The sequence below is a fragment of the Pseudorca crassidens genome, chromosome 11 (genome assembly GCF_039906515.1).
Source record: "Pseudorca crassidens isolate mPseCra1 chromosome 11, mPseCra1.hap1, whole genome shotgun sequence".
Taxonomy (NCBI): Eukaryota; Metazoa; Chordata; class Mammalia; order Artiodactyla; family Delphinidae; genus Pseudorca; species Pseudorca crassidens.
This window is the reverse complement of record NC_090306.1, coordinates 96910374-96916991: the sequence shown is the minus strand read 5'-3', so window position 1 is coordinate 96916991 and position 6618 is coordinate 96910374. Positions and strand designations below refer to the sequence as shown.

General features: G+C 48.9%; 1 pseudogene; it reads left to right on the top strand.

Moving 5' to 3' along the window:
* Positions 1-3685: 3685 nt before the first annotated feature.
* On the top strand, positions 3686-6411 carry LOC137202487 (activating signal cointegrator 1 complex subunit 2 pseudogene; annotated as a pseudogene).
* The last annotated feature ends 207 nt before the right edge of the window (positions 6412-6618 follow it).

Genomic DNA, 6618 nt, shown 5'->3' with positions numbered 1-6618 from the left:
TCTCTTTTGTTCTCAATGTCCTGTCTAGGGAATACTTTTTTTTTTTTTTTTTTTGTAGTACGCGGGCCTCTCACTGTTGTGGCCTCTTCCGTTGCGGAGCACAGGCTCCAGATGCTCAGGCTCAGCGGCCATGGCTCACGGGCCCAGCCGCGCCGTGGCATGTGGGATCCTCCCAGACCGGGGCTCAAACCCGTGTCCCCTGCATCGGCAGGCAGACTCTCAACCACTGCACCACCAGGGAAGCCCTAGGGAATCCTTTGAAACCCATACCCTTAACCACAGTATTAAGATCCTCCAATAAGCAGGGATTAGATGTGTAAGAGAATTTGGAGGGAAACACCTCTAAGGGAACAATGGGGAGGGAGCCAGAGCAAAGGGGAGAGCTGGTGATGGTAAAGGAGCGGGGAAGCAAGGAAGTTTCAATAGAAAGCATGTTGGAGTGCAATGCAGTTAAGAGCATTTTCTCTAGGTCAGTGGGGAAACCTCAAGCCAAAGTTACCTGGCAGAGGAGTTTCGTGTCTCACAGCAACAGGCCTGCCATACCTCCCATCTTCTCAGTCAGTGGCCGGGAGCAGCCTGGAGGAAATGTGGTGGATTCATAACGCAGCAGTCCGAGCTGTCAGGATTATGCTTGGAGATCTGAGATGCATGTTCTCATGGCTGCCACAAACACCATCTGTGCTGTACAAAAACTTGGTACTATTCATTCATTGGTTCATGACACATCGAGGGCACAAATAGAGTACCATGTGGTGCTTACATCCTAGTAATTGGCCTCAGTTTGAGTGGATCATCACAAATAATTTTTTAGAAATTAGAAACAGAAATAGATTTCCAGACTCTTGAGGAAGATCTTCAAGGTATGGCTTCATTATCTTGTTTGAAATTATTTTTCAGGTTCTAAGGTAAATTCAAAGCTAAATACTAAATGGGGTTTGAGTTCTTCCTCACTGCGTAGACCCAGTCCTGTATTCATATCACTTGATGCAGATAATCTGGGGGAGTTTTACATAATAAATGAAAGTCTAGAACCTGAAACAGTAACTGTCATTTCTAAAACATGTTTGAGAGTGAGAACACCCCCTCCCCTTTTAGTATTAAAGAAGCCTGAATTCTAACTTGGGTAAGATGGTTCTTCGGGACACTAGTCTACCATCTTCTCGGTCTGCTGGCTTTCCAAATAAAGTCACTATTCTTTGCCCCAACACCTCATCTCTCAATTTATTGGCATGTCCTGTGGCGAGCAGTACAAGTTTGGACTCGGTAACAGGGCTTCAACATACAAATTTGCACACAAATGTTCATTGTGCACAGGTGGCACAGACCTTTAGCCCATAGCAGGCCGTGCCCAACAGGATTCCTTTGGTTGCCTCCTGGACAATGATGATTTATCACTGCTCTCAGTAGCGCAGGTGCTGCCTCACACCCAGAGCTGAAACTCTGGTGCATATGCCTTTCCAGAAGTCGTGTTCACTGCTACCTCATGGGAGGCCCGGAATGTGGGTAATTTTAGCTGGGCTGTTGCTGCCCTTAGCAGGATCTAGATCTCCTAGTGGAAATAAAATGACATACTTGGCACTCACTGCCAAGTGGCTTTCTAAAGCTCTTGTGCGAACAGACACCTCCAGGAGAAATAAAAAGTGTTACCATTTCCCATATCTTCACCAATACTGGTATTATGAGACCTCTCAGTTCCCAACCTTCTGGCATGTGAAAAGCTATCTCATTGAGGTTTTATTTTATACTTTCCTGATTTCTAGTGAGGCCAAGTGTCTTTTCTTTCTTTTCTTTTCTTTTTTTAAAAATATATTTATTTACTTATTTGGCTGCACTGGGTCTTAGTTGCGGCACATGGGATCTTCGCTGCCGCGTGCAGGATCTTTGCTGTGGCATGCGGGATCTTTTAGTTGCAGCAGGCGGGCTCTTAGTTGTGGCATGCACGTGGGATCTAGTTCCCTGACCAGGGATCAAACCCGGGCCCCCTGCATGGGGAGCTCGGAGTCTTAACCACTGGACCACCAGGGAAGTCCCCCAAGCGTCTTTTCATATTTTTCTGTCCCTTCCATTTTCTTCTTTTATAGAATTGTTGGCTCCATCCTTTGTATATTTTTCTAGTAGGAAGTTTTCTTTCCTTATTGCTTTATAAGAATTTTTTGATATTCTGCGTAGTAATCCTTTGTCAGTTATATACATCTCAAATACTCTCTTCCAATCTGTGATAAGGCTCTTAGTTTAGGAAGTCTTTCCATGTGTAGCTGTTTTAATTTTTAATGTTTTCAAATGTAAACATTTTTCCATGTACATTTTTGATATAACATACATAATTAATTTTTAATTTTGTATATGGAAAGTCAATATAAGAACAACTTAATGAATATCTATCCATGTCCTCCTGTCCTATGTGTAATGATGCAAACTTATTTAATGTGTGTGTGTGTGTTTAGGCTGTCTCTGAATTCTCTCATCTGCTCCATTGTCTAAGCCTGTGCAACTACCATATTGTTCTCCTTATGTCTTTCTAGTACTCTTAATATCTGCTATGGAGATCCATCTTGCCTTCTTACTCTTTGAAATTGTATTGACCCCTTATAGATCCATATGAATTTATGGACAAAACTTTTCATGTTCCATGAAAAATCCCAGTATCAATGGGGAAGGATAGACATATTTGTGGCATTGAATCTTTCCATCCATTAACACGGTATGTACCTCAATTTATACAGGTCTTCTTTGATGTTTTCCATAAGTCTTACACTTTTTCATAAAGATCTTACACATTTTGTCAGGTTTATTTCTAGTAAACTTTTTTGGCGATATTGTAGACTTCATCTACCTTTATACTTTTGTTTGTTCCCAGTATCTGGGAACACGATTAATTTTTCTAAATTGAACTTGGATCTAACCCAACCTTGCTAAGAACTTGCTTACTATTTCTAGTAGTTTCTGTTCTTTTCCAATCCCTGAAGCTCTTATTTCTAATTGTGGTCCTGGGACACTGGCTTGGACCACTGTATGGCACTGAGCAGCCGCAGTCATAAGGGGCATGCTGTGTCCTTCCAGTTTAAAGAAAATTCTTTTTTTTTTTTTGGCTGCTGCCATGCGGCATGTGGGCTCCTTATTTCTCTGACCAGGGATCAAACCCACGCGCCCTGCAGTGGAAGCGCGGAGTCTTAATCACTGGACCACCAGGGAAGTCCCAAGAAAATTCTTCTAAGACAGGGAAATAAAAATTACAAGTCCTGGGCTTCCCTGGTGGCGCAGTGGTTGAGAATCCGCCTGCCGACGCAGGGGACACGGGTTCGTGCCCCGGTCCGGGAGGGTCCCGCATGCCGCGGAGCGGCTGGGCCCGTGAGCTATGGCCGCTGAGCCTGCGCGTCCGGAGCCTGTGCTCCGCAATGGGAGAGGCCACAGCAGTGAGAGGCCCGCGTACCGCAAAAAAAATAAATAAATAAATAAAAAATTACAAGTCCTGTATTCTTTAAGGCTTCCTTGGCTTGAATATTTGTTTGCTGTTTAATTATGATTTTTTGCATCTATGTTTATAAATAAATATGGCTATAATTTTTCTTTCTCATGTTCTTTGTATTCAGTTTTAAAATCAAGATTATTGTGGACCCCGGAAGTACCGGCGCTGTGGGAGCTGTCACCGTGGACCATGGCGGCGTCGGCGGCAGTACAGCACCGGCAGTGGAGCCGCCGGGGAGGGTCAATGCAGCACAGTGCCAGCCCTGCCCCTGGATCAACTCCAGATCACCCACAAGGACCTGAAGACAGGCAAGCTGAGGACTTCACCAGCGCTGACCTGGAAGTGGGTGGACTGTGGTTGACAACAGCTGAGACGCAGCCCGGCCGTCTTCCTGTTATCACAACCACCACCACCACCACCACCACGCCGCGGAGAAAGCAGCCCTTATGTAGTCAGAGGAGAAAACTGAGCTCATCTTCTCTTCTTGGTGAACAAACACCCTGAGCAGAAGGCAGACCGGTATCTTGCGTTATACAAACCGCCCCCTAAAGACAACATTCCCACCCTAGTGGAGGAGTACTTGGAACGCGCCACCTTCGTAGCCAATGACCTCGACTGGCTCCTGGCCCTGCCTCACAATAAATTCTGGTGCCAGGTTGTCTTCGACGAGACCCTGCAGAAGTGCCTGGACTCCTACCTGCACTGTGTCCCCCGAAAGTTCGACCAGCGGGTGGCCTCAGCCCCTGAGGTCGTTGACATGGAGAAGCACCTCCGCCGAAGTGTTTTTCTCGCCTTCCTTCGCGTGTCCACTCGCAAGGAATCCAAAGATCACTTCATTTCCCCCTCTGCTTTTGGATAAATCCTCTACAACAACTTCCAGTTTGACATCCCAAAGATCCTGGACCTCTGCGTGCTCTTTGGAAAAGGCAACTCCCCGCTGCTGCAGAAGATGACAGGAAACATCTTTATCCAACAGCCAAGTTACTATAATGACCCGGATGAAAGCACGCCCACCATCCTTCAGGTCTCCAGCAATATCCTCCAGCACTGTGGTTTGCAAGGGGACGGGGCCTGCACCACACCCCAGAAGCTTGAGGAGAGGGGCTGGCTGACCCCCAGCGACGTGCCTCTCCTGGAATTAAAGGACATCGTTCTCTACCTTTGTGATACCTGCACCACACTCTGGGCCTTTCCGGATATCTTCCCTTTGGCTTGCCCAACCTTCCAGAAACACGACTTCTGTTACAGGCTAGCTTCCTTTTATGAAATAGCAATTCCCGAACTGGAGTCTGCAATCAAGAAGAGGAGGCTTGAAGATAGCGAGCTGCTAGGTGACCTGTGGCAGAGGCTCTCTCATTCCAGGAAGAAGCTACTGGAGATTTTTCACATCCTCCTGAAGCAGATCTGCCTTCTCCCAGTCCTAGAAAGCAGCTGTGACAACGTTCAGGGCTTCACTGAAGAGTTCCTTCAGATCTTCAGCTCCTTGCTGCAGGAGAAGAGGTTTCTCTGAGACTCTGATGCACTCTTCCCTGTGGCCGATGACGTCAGCCTGTTGCAGCAGTCCTCAGCCTTGGATGAGTCTCGGACCGCCTACAACCTCCAGGCAGTCGAGAGTGCATGGGAAGGGGTGGACCGAAGGAAAGCCACCGATGCCAAAGACCCACCGGTGGCTGAGAATCCTAACAGGGTCGTGGAGGCGGCAGAGGCGGTCAGCAGACCGTCATCGCTTCCCCACGACTCGGAGGAAGAGGAGTGCCTGGGGGCAGCGGCTGCTCCAGGCCCCGCCGCGTGCGGCGTGGAGCTGGACTCACTCATCTCCCAGGTGAAGGACCTGCTGCCAGACCTCGGCGAGGGCTTCATCGTGGCCTGCCTGGAGCACTACAGCTATGACGCGGCGCAGGTGATCAACAACATCCTGGAGGGGCGGCTGGCCCCTGCCCTCGGCCAGCTGGACCACGGCCTAGACAGACAGGTGAAGCCAGACCCGGCGCCCCTGCTGACGTCTCGTCACAACATCTCCCAGAATGTTGAGTTGGACGTGTTCAGCAGGGACTCAGTGGACCTGAGCCGGGTACACAAGGGCAGGAGGAAGGCAGCGACAGGCCCTTCACCATCCCTCAGGTGCTGAGAACCAAAGTGCACCACCCCTCAGGTGCGGAGAACCAAAGTGCACCACCCCTCAGCTGCGGAGAACCAAAGTGCACCATCCCTCAGGTGCTGAGAACCAAAGAGGAGGACGAGGACCCCAAGCTCGACCATCTTGTGCAGGACCCTGCAGTGCTGCGGGAAAAAGCAGAAGCCAGGTGCATGGCCTTCCTGGTCAGGAAGGGGTACCGGCATGACAGCTCAGCGGCAGTGGCTGGCAGCCCCCGGGGCCACGGGCAGAGCTGGGAGACAACACAGGAGCGCAGGAGGAAAGAAGCCAGCAAGCCACACGAGCCAACCACAACCGGAGAGCCATGGCTGAACGCAAAAGAAGCTAAGGCAGGATTCCAACCTGAGGCCGCTGAGCCAGGGCCAGCCGGACCTGCCAGGCTGAGGTACCATAGCCTGGGGCTTCCTTGCCAGTTGGCCCCCTGCCAGGCCACAAGTTCAAGTCCACCCCTCGACAGCCTCAACTTCGCAGCCCCTGAGAAGGCCGCCTCATCGTCTGCCAGCCGGCCGTGAGCGCCTTCCTGCAGAACACACAGTGCCTTTATCCACAGCGGAGGAACCGTGCGGCCAGCGCGCAGGTGCAAGGGACGGGGTTGGAGCCCCAAGGCCAGTCCCCAAACCTCGTGCAGCCGGACAGCACATCCCTTTCTCCCTGGACGGCAGGAAACCTGTGTATTCAAAAACAAAAACAAAAAACACACAAAAGCCCTGCAAATAAAGTTTTTGACCCTTTCAAAAAAAAAAAATCAAGATTATTGTAAATGCCCAAAATCAATTGGAGGAGGTTTACGTTTTTCCTATTTCTTGAGAAACTTTAGTTCTGATCCTTATAGGGTTGATTGAACTCAGCATAAAACCTCCTGGGCTGGTAACATGATATGGTTGTTTATGTGGACATTTTAACTAATAATTGCATTTCTTTAATGGTTTAGGGTTAACGCATATGTTCTATTTCTTTTTTTTTTTTAATAAATCTATCCATCTATCTATCTATCTAT